The sequence below is a fragment of the Mercenaria mercenaria genome, chromosome 3, assembly GCF_021730395.1.
Source record: "Mercenaria mercenaria strain notata chromosome 3, MADL_Memer_1, whole genome shotgun sequence".
Lineage (NCBI taxonomy): Eukaryota > Metazoa > Mollusca > Bivalvia > Venerida > Veneridae > Mercenaria > Mercenaria mercenaria.
The window spans coordinates 45,004,245-45,017,905 of record NC_069363.1 but is presented as its reverse complement, the minus strand read 5'-3'; the positions used below and the strand labels follow the sequence as shown (position 1 = coordinate 45,017,905).

Genomic DNA, 13,661 nt, shown 5'->3' with positions numbered 1-13,661 from the left:
GGGTTAGGGTTATTCTGTTTATTATATAATAACGAAAATAAGTAAGTGCTTGAACATCTTGTCCCCTCCTAGCTTTAATTGTGACCCGATATCGGTTCAATAACCATTATTTTCTACGTACATATGTTTATAATTAGGTACAGAAATGGCCGTGTTTTGGTACTATATAAAGTGTATTGCTGCTCAGAGATTCATTGTAACATTTCAAAGTTGTCGTTGGAAAGAACATGTAACAATCTACAATGTTTCTTCTTTCATCTGTGATTCATTGGACAAGGACATTCGTTTTGGAAACGAATCATAACTTAAAATGATTTGTCTATGATTCTAAAAGTGTCGTCGATTGGAACATATGTAATAATATCACTATGTGTTACACAAAATGAAGCCTGAATTCGACAGTAGTAGTGTCATCGTTTGTCTGTATAGGTACCACGTCTCTAATTCTTACCATACAAAGTTAAAAATAAATTAAAATGTAATGCCATCTTTGTACTGATGTAGCTCGACAATACCTAAAAAAAACGGAAAATGCCTTTGCGTGCAAGAAAAATGCTAGCGATACCTCATTCTTTTCCTGGTTAGTTCCCGTCAAGCTGTTTTTTTTTTCATTACAGAAGGTTTGCTATAAATCAAATTGTCAAAGAGTTTGCTAACTGAATCAAAATGTTCGCAAGATGCATGTATGCTGAACTTTTTTGCAGAATACAGGTTTTGCAGATGTGAAATAATTGGATTGTGTGACTTTTTCCTGCAAATTTTAAAGAAGCATTGTTGGTTATTCATTATATTTTACATGTAAAAAGTAAATGAAATTCAAACAATACTGAGAAAATGCGATTATACGTTAATGAATTTGGTTAAATATGGAGGATGCCAGGAAAGATTTGAAAATTCTAAAATGTATTGCCCAGGAAATATTCTTTAGATTTGACAATTCTGTTTCAGATATACAAGGCTCTTTATCATTTGTGACAATTTCAGTACAAAAGGTCACACCATTTCACATACAAGCAAGCAACGTATTAGTTTGAAGCGACGTAAGATGGACGTTTACTTTTGTGTTTCTCAGACCTGAAAGGACTAAAAGTGTTGTTTTACAATTAAGTTTAGTGTAATTATTACTCATCGCATTCTGCATATACCATAAACTGTTTACTACCTTTTCCAAAGTGTATGCAGCAACGCAAAAGAAGACATATCTGATTTTTTTTCAACTTTATTACAGCGTTAGTAAGTCGCTTACACAACAGAAAATAAACAAAAGTTTCAAACAGGTATACTTTGATATACAAAGAATAACGAACCCTTGTATGGAGATTTAAAACTAGTATGTCAAAGATAAATTGCTCCCTTTTAACTTTTGTGTGCAGTGTAACCATTTTTGACATTTCCGTATAAAATACCGTTATTCAAGATAATGTAAAATAAAAAAAAATACATTCTTTTTAATAATACTCCCTCGGTATGGAAATAACTACATAAAATGGTTATTATTAAATGAAAATGTTCTAGATTTTTAAACAAATCATTAGTTGATACACATTCTACTAGTGAACGTAGAAATGATATTTGCTCATGTCATGCTTTCTTGTTGAAGTTCGGGATATATACCCAGGTACCCGCCAGAGTATAAAGTGAAATTTAGATTGGCACCTGCTGACTCCTTCTGTCATATAAGAAGGAAGATCGTCATATAGTCTCAATCTTATCTGTTTCATATTAATTGATAAACAAACGATACACACAACAAACAAACAAACTAAAACTACCTAAACATATACCTAAGATTTTAGATTATGAAAATCAATTTTATAAATAAAGGTGGGTGTTCCTGTATATAATAACACTTAAATATTGATTTGAACATTTTAATGCAGGTTGTTGAATTCTATATAAAAACATCTTAACTATTTTTATGTAGATGCCCTGTCAAAAAGTCCTACTGTCAAGCTGTTGAATATATATTGTATGTAATCTCAAACTACAAATGGAATATTGCGGGAAGAACATATCTGGCTTTGAAGTAGTTGCAATGTATATGCATATTGAATGACTTACTTCAGATATGTTTAAAATTCAACAAAATAAATTCAAAACTGAAGTTGAAAAGTAATGTTATGCACATAAGCAACGCAATAGCAGACTCGGTTCGATTGGGTCTGTTCATGAGAGGTAATGGAATGTGCAACACCTCTCACGCCTCCTACCACCGGCTTCAGTGGAATTCTATTATAGTAAAAATGAATGTTCTTGATGATCCCAAAAGACTAGAAAATAAGACAACACTGAGTCAAAGTACAGGAGACATTTTACAGCCGCCACACGGCTTGAAAGTATAAAAATCTGTTTGCAGACGAGAAAGTATAAAGACCTGCATCTAAACGAAGCAGTATGAAGAACCGTTTTCAATCGACATTCGCTTGTCAAGTAATGTGTGACCGGAATATATTCAACTATGCAGAGTATCAGCGTAATTCTAAGTTTTAGAACTGGTTATATTCAGATATTCGTACTCCAATTATGTTGAAGTTTAGACATTTTATGAAAACGAAATCCATAATAACACTGGACCTTAATGTTTAAAGCATGCATCTTCTCGCTTTTGTAATAGAAACATGTCCAGGTACCGAAACTATAAACGTTCAACGCTCTGAAACGCAATATTGTTTCAAGACTACTATCTCTCTTATATATTGTTTGAAGTTTTTCTGGCGATTAAAATGTCAAGAAATACAAATCACTAATTTAAAAATGGATGTTATTCATTGATTAATCAAGTTTTGGTCAAATTAAGTGTCAAACATTCTCTAAACAAAATATAAATTAATGTGAGTAGGCCGTAAATAACAAGGAGTATAATCATGATACACACAAAGACTGACAACTGCAAAAGTTAATCACACCACGCTCTGCCGCTACATCATTCCTAGGAGAAATAAATGTTCTTGCCTCAATACTACTTTGCAGCATTTTAGATGTTTAAGTCGCCGCTATGAATATCTAATTGTCTCCTGTCATTTATTTAAAAGACAGATATTGTTTCCATGCAGTAAATGCGGGGAATTATTGGAAATGTGATGATCAAACTATGCAGTGTACAATATCTATTAAACTTTTTCAACTGAAAACGACAGTATCAATGTGTATGTATTATATATGAAATTCTAGCATCCATAGAAGCATTTATTCTCTAACCTTGAAAAAAATATTTGCATAGAAAATGCTTGAAACATGCAGCATGTTAGTGTCAAAAGGTATAGAGTATATTGTAGATAATTACACAGGACATAAGTTACACACACATATGACCAATTTATGTGATTGAACAGAAAACCTCATTTATATTCTGTTTGGCTGTTCCTATTCGCATTACAATATGTCTTTTGATTTCATGATCTCTTCCATATCTCACCACAAGAACTGTATTGCGAGTCAGAGCTTTTCAAGAAAAATACATTTTATCAGGCAGTGCTATCAGAGAATAAAGATGGATATTTATGATTATGTTTAATACAATTAAACAGTAATGTCTATATAGTTGTGGGATTTGGTTTCGAAATCCATCGAAATCCTTTCCTGCACTTTGACTACATGCATTCCAAGACAAACATGTTTAAATACTTTTTTCCATACTAGGACCATGGTCAGCCTAGGATAATTTTTCTTGAAGACAAAACTAAGCATCGATTATATATTGTTTGCACACCGGACTCTCGTGCTGTTTATGTCAGTTAGCGATTATATAATGTGCTTAGTAGCTGCGCATTTTTCCTTATAGAAAGGTTTGTTATGGTTAAAACATAACGTTACAACGTTACACGAAAATGATAAAACTTGGCCGGAATTTTGTTGTTGTGCGTCTCTAAACGTCATGACGTCATTTCTGAGCAAGGAAGTAAATTTCCTGTGCTTTGTTTAACTATGCTACTATAAGCAAGATGAAAAAAGAAAGTATTTTGTTCTAGAATTTTTAAAAATAGGCATGCAAGAAAACTAATCTACCACTGGTTGCAGATGAAGATGGGAATATTCGGCCCGATGGTATCTGTTTAGACGTAACTCGACAGCTGAGTTACCGCTAAAACTGTTACGCTCGAGCCGGATATACCCATTAGCATTTACAACCAGTGACATTATTATGCTGATGCATCACAAATTCGTTGCGGTTTTGTTACAGTTTTATTGTTTCAAGTTAAAACTAAATTAACCTTAATTTGATAACTAATTATGTCTAGCACAGATACTAGCTGATATAAAATCTTAAGTTCTTTTGATGCTGCAACTGAGGCAGCAACTGAAGTATTTTTCAATTCTGGTGAGACTGTAATATAACACGAGAGATGTATGATTTTACGGACTATTTTACAGTTTTAATAGAGTGAGCGATAATTTTGCTAACAATTTGAAACCACATGATCGTACTGAAGTCAAAATAAAAATAATATCAAATGCAAAAGAGACTGCATGCCTCTGAATTTAAAGTGACCTGTTTTAATTGTGTAGTGTTAACATCATACAACAGAGGAGACACTGTCCAGATAAGGCGTCCTTACACACTTCATATACTCTACAGTGATTCAAAAACTTGCTTATTTTCATTTATATTTATCAAACACATACTCCTATTTAAACTGAAAATAACATAGGTTTATGAATGCTACCAAAAGCCGTCAACATTGACATAATATGGTGTATGTTTCATAAGAAAATAAGTACAAACGCCATAAACAGTAACAAAAAACGTTCATTTGACATTACTAGTATATCTTTTTTAGAGACATTCAAAACCAAGGCCACATTTGAATTAGCGAAACCATATTATTTTCCCATTATCTAGCATCATCACGGACGGACACCTAGATAGAAGGTACAACCACCGACCTCCCGTGAGGCAGCTTGGTGGTTTCCTCACACGAAAAATGACAAGTTTCTACGCCTAGCGAGGTTTCATAGAGGTGGGAAGCAAGTAATTCGAAGTCAGTGTTCTTAACCATTCGGTCACGAAGACCCCCTGAACTGTTTCGTTATCTGTCTTCTGGCCAGCTTCACTTGCCCTTAAAGGTGTTTCGTTTGATGTGCTGTTTTCTACAAATACACCGGACAAACGCGTTTATTGTTTCTTTAGGCTTCGTTTTTATATATAAGTATTTTAGTTTACATTTTCTTTTGTGCCTTTTTGATTTCGCTAGCATATCCTACTATATGATGTCATGTCATTAAGATTAAACAAGTTTTTTCTGAAATGGATATTACATAGCTGCATTTATGATTTTTCATGTTTTGACAGAGGCAATGTGGCTGAAAATTTAAAAAATAATTGAAACAAAAACTTCAGTCATTTTGATGCATTTTCTTAAAGCTTAAGTATGGCCTTTTCATGAAAATTTATCTGAATTGCTCTCGATGAAATTGGTTCATCAAAGACAAATTTGTTTTGTCTGTAAAAATAAACGCACATTTTCCTTTCCAGTAAATCGAAACATACAGGCGGGAGAACGATTCTATTTTGCATGTTATATGCTAGTTAGTACTAAGCCAGTTTTAAGCCAGTTTATAGTTGTAGTCAGCAACTGACGTATCATATCAACAATAAAATATTTAAATACGCACAAAAAGATGCATAATGTGGAATATAACTGTTTGCTTCAGCTATTCTTACGCGTTTACGTCTAGGCAATTCTTTTTTTATTGCATTGTGCAATACTGGTTTACTTTAGCTTAAAAACTCCATAGGTCCCTAAACACGACAAAAATGAAAATGTTGCAGGCTCAGTTTGATTGAGCCTGTTCATGGACAGTAGTGGAAATGCATGCTACCGTCCACGCCCTCTGGCCCCGGGTTGAAGTTGTAATAAGCATTATTACATTGAGTCCAATCAGTTACTTACGTTTATATTGGAATTAGGCTTTAGCAGGTGCTTGTGGGCATTACGAGAATTGCAAATTTCATTACTCCTCATGATCAGGTTCAGTTAAACCGAATCTCCTATTTTTGTGACTGGATGCGTACATCTTTATAAAGACTTTTTAAGAAAACGCCACTTGTTACTGCTCATACTGTTTAATCTTTCACGTATTATTTGTATACTTTTTGAAAGGTACAGTTTATAAAAAAAATTAATGAAGGGTATTTGTATATGTTCATTAACTACAAATTTATTTCAAATTTATTGTTTTCTCCCATATATCTTATTCTGTGGATCAAAGTCTAATCGTTTGATAAGAGTACTCATCAGCGTATATTATCAATTGTGCTGAAGGATATACTTTTTTGTTTTCGATTGCAATGCATATTCAGGTTAATATAGTAACACAGCAAACAATAAATACACGTAATATCTCTGCCTGTTGCACTTGGCTAGATCATATTTTACTTAATATTTATGGACACTGCGTTGCATTTAGAAACAAGGACAAATTTCCGATGGAAATTCAACAGTTGACAACTCCGCTTTCCTCTTCGTGCAATGCCGGGACAGGTTTGGTACACCATGACATTTAGCTCTTACTAGTGGCGTTCCCAGTGGTACTTGTGCTTCTGCAAAGTCATCGGATACGTAAGGTTGCAGTTCACTGGGTTTTGGTTTAAGCATTTTAACATGAGTACATTTGTGTTTAACAATTTGTTCCTGTAGCTCCTGTCACATGTGTAATAAGAAGGAGTAATGTTATTCATACTGTCTTGTAATAAAACATAATAGGGAATAACAAAAGAGGTTTTGCAACAGTAAATTATTGTTCCAAGGCGCTGTCCTATTCCGTCCCTTCTTCATTTATGTATATGTCTGTTTGATATTTCTATGTTACCATTATTGCACTCGACTGAGCTAATATGTGCAAGGGACCAGTCGCTGTATACATGCATACATTTATACGTACCCATATTTACATGTGAATTACGGTATGAGCGGCTGCGCTTTTTGAATGAGGTTTTGACTTTGGTGCTTGTTTTATCTATTACCTAACTGATTTTTATAATTAAATCAAATTAGTCAGAAGTGCAACGTTTTTTGTCTTTTATGTAAAAGTTTTTCTTACATGACTTACGAAAAAAGCAACACAATTCATTTAAATATTACGACGCAATTTTGCAACAAACATTTTGCAAACCAATGCAAAATAGTCATCTCCATCACTAAAATATTCCAACAGACTTGGACGCTAACGTAATATTTGACCTATTAAAAGCTTAAATTTTACTGGGAAAGTCACCATGCTTCCAAGGCATACGGTACCAGTATGTACTTAAACGGTGCAAATATACCAGCCTGACACACAGGGTCTGATGTGTGGCGTGACTGACCTGATGCTGCAGTTAAATTGACAGCAGAATATGTAGACATCTAAGACTAAGTAATAACTGTTATCAGATATAAATCATTCCAAACATGTAAAATGCCTGACAAGATATAAAAGAAAATTATCAATATTAATGCTGACCTAATAAGTTTCAAATCCGAGGCTTTGTACACAGTCTGATGTAAATCCTTAGCTCTTTCTGAAACAAATGAATTCAGAAAACTTAAAGCCCTTGTACGATTACGAAAACAGAAATGATATCAAAAACTTCAAACAGCTGTACAGAAAAACAAATAAATACTGTAATATGTCTCCAGACAGTAACGACTTGCTATATGAAAATCCCTTCTTGTCATGAATCTTTGCGCCGAACATATTCTTAGGTGTCACAGAACTGGCAAAAAAACCCAACAACTTTAAACCCCAAACTCAACATCACCTAAGACCGCCTCGGTAGCCTAGTGGTAGAGCGTCCGCTTCGAGTGCGGGAGGTCCTGGGTTCGATCCCCGGCCGCGTCATACCAAAGACGTAAAAATGGTACTAGTAGCTTCCTGGCTTGGCGCTCAGCATTAAGAGAATAGTGCTAGGACTGGTCAGTCAGGTGTCGTATATTGTGATTGGGTGGGGTATCATGCCACGTGTCTACGGCGTGATATTTCAGTGAGGCAGCGCTATAAAGTTGGGCATTGTGCTCTCTGCTACAAGTAGACACCGTCGTTTATATAACTGAAAAATTGTTGGGAAAGACGTTAAACCCGAACACACACACACACACACACACACACCCCACCCACCCCCCACACACACACACACACTACATCACCTTATGTCATTTTCTCCTGGCGTGTGCAGGTTCAGACGGTCTTGATTGAGATTGCCAATAAAAAAAAGACTGGTATAACAATACCACAGCTTGGGACTTTTGCATTTGACATTCAGATTTTGAGATTTTTGAAAATAACTAAAAACGAATGGAATATTCTAAGCTGAAGTTAACATAATAAAGATTATTTAAATTTTGCCTGTTACTCTATTCAGAGTGAAAGACTCATAACAAATATTTAGGGAAATAATGTCTGTTTAAAAATAGGTCAAATAAAAAAATGCTCAGATTAATGTACTTTCAAAATAAAAGCTATTACGTTGGCGCGGTAACTGACACATAACGTCATGATGTCGATGACGTCATTTTAGAGAGAGAGAGAGAGAGCAACTGGGAATTTCTTCCACGATAGAAGCCATATGACCTTATCTTTAGCGGATAGACGTTAATCAGACAAAACCGAGAAATAAAATGTCTAAAAACAGCATTTCTTAACACTAATGTGGAATATGACGTTAGAGTTTTGATGTTCTCGATATTTTTCAAAACGGAACACTTCTTTAGGTTGAGTTAATTGTGAACATAGCTTCAAGCTCTACTTAATTTAATATGAAACCTTTTTAAGCTGGGCAATCGTGCCCACTTTGAACTTTCCCTTCTGGATATAATAATCACTACAAATATTCCAATAAAAGTGAATGCTGTTATCAGTCAAAAGGAGAATTCTTTAATATTTGTAATGATGCTTGTTGAACTTATTTTACGATTTAAAACATGTATCAATGATTTTTGTTACGTATTACAATTTACAAAATAATATAGTTTGGTTGCCGTCGATGTAGAACAGCAATAAGTTCCTCCCTTACAGCACTGTATAGTATTAGATCATTTTCATACATGTATAAACAACATACACTTAACACAAGACTAGAACGTTAATATCATATATGTTGTCAGTGTTACCGCCTTTTATACCAAAACTGTTAATAACACAGACGTCGCCGTTTAAGATTAGAGTCATCAAAAAGGTAAACCATAGTAGTTTACTATCATATTGTAACACAATTCACGGTTCTTAATTTACAAGCTGTGTTCCTTACATACCGTAATACGTGGGCCTCGTACCTATTGAGCAAGGTCTAGCCATTTTGATAAAGTATAGTTAAAAATATTTTTCAAGACGGTGTGGCTTTCTATTTTTTGTATTTTTTATGATCATAATTATATTTCATTTGACGTATCTTTAAAACAAAGTTCCGCTTAGCAATAAGGCCGATGTTAGTGGGACAAAAGGGTTTTCTTCAGAGTTCATTACCTGACATGAAAAGACATAAACCTTGTTGCTACTACTTTCCTTGGCTGTATTTTGTGCTTTCAAAGGATCATTTGACAACCTTTCACAACAGAACAAATTGTATTTCGTCTGTAAAGGTTTAAAAGAGGCCTTCCAAAGAATGAAGCCTTTAGTACGTACATGTACCTGTTCTCTGACAGAGTTGAATTTGCTTAGATAGCATGTTGTTAGAACTGAGATGTCCACATTATGAATAAAAATCTTCTCATTGCAATTATCTACACGTAAGCATTTTCTATATATTTTGGTCAATCCCGCTTTTTTTGTTTGTTTTTTTTTTAAGGAAGGGGAAGTGGACATCTTTCATAAAAGTGGTTTTACGCCTTAATTCTTTGCTGAAGTTGTCGTAGTTATAAAAAAAAACAGACATTTACTCGGACAATTATTGTGCTTAACTGCAGAACGGCATTCACGAAAAAGAACGGCGTTCAAATATACATTCCTTTTTTTAAATTATACATGAAAAGTGTCCTGCAGGGCGAGATATATTCAACAAACTCTGCATAAGTGCTAGTGAAAGTAATTGAGAGATGTCGTGCTTCTAATAACATTTTGAAGGACTGGTGAAACATTCTACTATTACACCAAAGTCTAATGGAACATTTGCATAAATGTCCCCACAGTCAGAAAAATTATAAAACAAGTCTAAGATAAGAACATTCGTCACTAGCCATAATATATTTTGCAATCACTGAGTACTTCACGAAGAACATTACATTCTATCGTCTGCGAAATTAGAAATTGGTATTTTGTCTTTCCACGTGCAAGCACCAAACATTTCATATTGAGACAAGGAAAGCAATTATGCTCTTAATAAAGATAGCATAACATCCATAAAATGTGAAATATGGCTTTCATTTTGTTGTACTTTTATCCGAAAAGTATAATATTCTTCTGAACATGCATTTCATTATTTTACCAGTATTCATAACAATCACATTCTAGGCAAGATGATAAATTTGTCAGTTTATGCATTTCAACAGCTGTTTTTAACAAACACATTTTGAAATTACTGACCTTCTACTGTCGCCAGTAACAAACTGAGGAAAAATTAATAAACATGTCAAATGGATTATTTTAGCTTAATACATTTTATTGGTTATGCATGTTAAAGTTAATTTTGAATTTTAGACCTTGTGTATCAGATCTTTATTATTTCAAGAAACACACATCACAATATGCCGATACACACATGTAATATAACTTTTTAAAGGTAGACAATCATGTTAGTTTCTTTAGCATGGAACTCATTTAGATCTTTTACATGTATATCATTTTCATGAATCAAGTAACAAGCTAGGCATGATATCTATAGATGAGATATGTAGCACGGTTTTTAATCTTACAGCTTAGACTATAGAAATCAGGTCCGCGTTTCATGGAGAATCTTAAGTTAGTCCTAAATCCTAGGACCTAGGACCAAAATTAGGATGGAATAGGATTGCACTTAAGACCGTTTCAATAAACAATCCTATCTTTAGTCACAAAAAGTCGTTCAATATGAGTAAACCTGGTTAAAAGATACATAAGATTAATTCATAAGACTTTTAAATATTTGACATATAACATTTTGCATTCAGAATTTTGCAATGAGTAACTGTCATTATGCATTTGGCAATTAGCTCTCAATACATACCAGTCTTCCACACACTGTGGCCTTCCATACAATTCAGTGTTTTGTGGAATATCACGTGTGTGTGTGTGTCTGTGTTTGGGTGTAGTGTTTTTTTCGACAATTTCTCAGTCATATAAATTACATTAAATTTTTAGATCAATAAGTGTCTTTAGTTATGAGTTTTAGGAAAGATAACTCGTCTAAGAGATTTATCGTCCGAAGACCAGTAGAATATTAGTTGTTTTTTTTTCTATAAACCATTCATGGTAGAATTGTGCTTTTTTAATAATTGAGTCATTCTGTTAAGAAATTAATACAGAGTGTTAAACGTACCCAACAGATTGTTTTCTATTGCATTAATAATGTTTTGTTTGTGGTGCTCTGTGCTTCCGAGAAATCTACACTTACCTATTATCTTTTGTACATAGCAGCATGCCAACAACTGTGCTGTCAACATGAACATAATTGGATACGGACGATAAATCTCTTAGACGAGTTGTCTTTCCTAAAACTCATAACTGAAGACACCTATTGATCTACAAATTTGATGTGTTATCTTTCATTACAAACATAACTTACTTACTGAATATAGCTCGCTTAGTTAAGAAGACTTAGTTTGTAAGTATTTTTGGACGGACCAGAGGCTTCTTATTGCAGTAGGGTAAATTGTGGTGTATACACCCACAGATGATATGCAGAAACAGTTAATAAGTGGTTTTTAAGTACCGGAAGTGATATTTAATTGGACCAGAGGTAGAAAATAAAGTCACTTGTATTTTTAAGAGATGTTAATAAGACTTTGTACGCATTACTAAGTGAAAGAAGAAAGTAAAGAACACCAGAAAAATCTGACTCCGGCTAATATATATACACATTAAAATGCAGATATTTTGCGGAACTTTATTATAAATTATTTTCAATTTTAATATGACAAGATACTGGTGTGAGTGTCAGGAACAATGGCCCATACATATTCGAAAGTAAAACCATTTTTCAGGAATATGCACATATTTATACATTCTGTAGACAGAATAATATTATTTAGTTGTAGAACTGTTTGGCAGTCCTGGAAAGTATGAGTTATTGTCCGTAAATATTGATTTTCCTTTAAGACAACGTGAGGTAACGACAAAATTATAACGTAACGGGTATAACTACCAAGAAATCCAGTCAGTTAAAGCCGATTTTCACAAAAAAGATAATCTTATACTTACATGTTTAAATTCGCGATATATGTATAACAATATCGTATTTATTTCTAATATTTTCGGGGTGTTTCTCACGTAACAAATTTTACATCAAGCACGACCTTAGACAGAATCCTATTAGTATAGAAAAATTGAATGGACTATGATCCAAATTGACCAGAATCCAAGAAAGGGGAGACTTTTTACAGATGCCATACGACACTAAAAGACTGTTGTTGTGCTATAAGATGACTATTTCCAATCATAGAATGCAACAAAGCAAAATAACAGCACAGACTCTATTTGACCGAGTCTGTTTATAAGAGGTTAATCAAATGTGAAACACTCTCACGCCCACAACACAGGAATAAGTGGAATTTCAATATACAGTCAAACCTGTATATAAAGACCACCCTAGGGAGAGCCAAAATGTGTCTTTATTGGGAGGTGGTCTTTATTCACAGGTTAAAATACACTGTAAATGTTAAAATGGGAAACAAAACATGTGATCTTTAGAGCCAGGTGGTCCTTGTTCAGAGGTGGACTTTGACACAGGTTTGACTGTAGTAAAATTGAATGGTCTCCGTGATCCCAGGGGATTAGAAGTTATAACAACACTGAGTCAAGGTAAGGGAAGACATTTTACAGCTGTCACATGACACTTACAGGCTGTGATAGGCAATTAACTATATAAGATGATCACTTCGAGGCATAGAACGCAACCGAGCAAAACTTTAGCAGACACAATTTGATTGAGATTTTGCATGACAGGAAATGAAATGTGCAACATCCCTTACGCTCCATACACCGACTTAAAAAGAATTCTATTATGCTAAAATAAATGGATTCCATGATCTTAAAGGACCAAAAAATTATAACAACACTTATGTCCATGTCCGGAGATACATTTTACAGCCGACACAAGGCACTTTAAGACGTCATTTGTGTTAGACTATACAATCTTTGGAAGCACAGAACGCTACTAACTAAAAGTAATTGCAGGTTCAGTTTCATTTATTCATGAGAGGTTATGAAATATGCAAAACATACACGCCACTCTGCCCTGGCTTAAGCGGAATTATAAAATAGCAAAACTGACTCCATGATCATAAAGGAACAGAATAATCATATAACAGTACTGTGTGCAAGTACGGACAAGGACAGTTTAAATATCGAGTACGGAAGGCTACGTTTCTGATAACACAGCTCCCTCAAGCCATAACCCTAATCAGTGTTTGATGTACATGCATATACACATATAAAGACAAAGCAAAACAGACAGATGTAGATAATAAGGGAAGGCAAATGAATAAATAAAAGAACACAGTGCGAATACTTCTGAACAATCGGTGGCGAAATCACCACCAGATGTTTCAACC

At 34.1% G+C, this 13,661-nt stretch overlaps 1 non-coding gene across 1 annotated transcript; it reads left to right on the top strand.

Moving 5' to 3' along the window:
* The first annotated feature begins 7,745 nt into the window (after window positions 1-7,745).
* Trnas-cga (transfer RNA serine (anticodon CGA)) lies at window positions 7,746-7,821 on the top strand. Its single transcript has one exon. It is a non-coding gene; the product is annotated as a tRNA-Ser (tRNA).
* The last annotated feature ends 5,840 nt before the right edge of the window (window positions 7,822-13,661 follow it).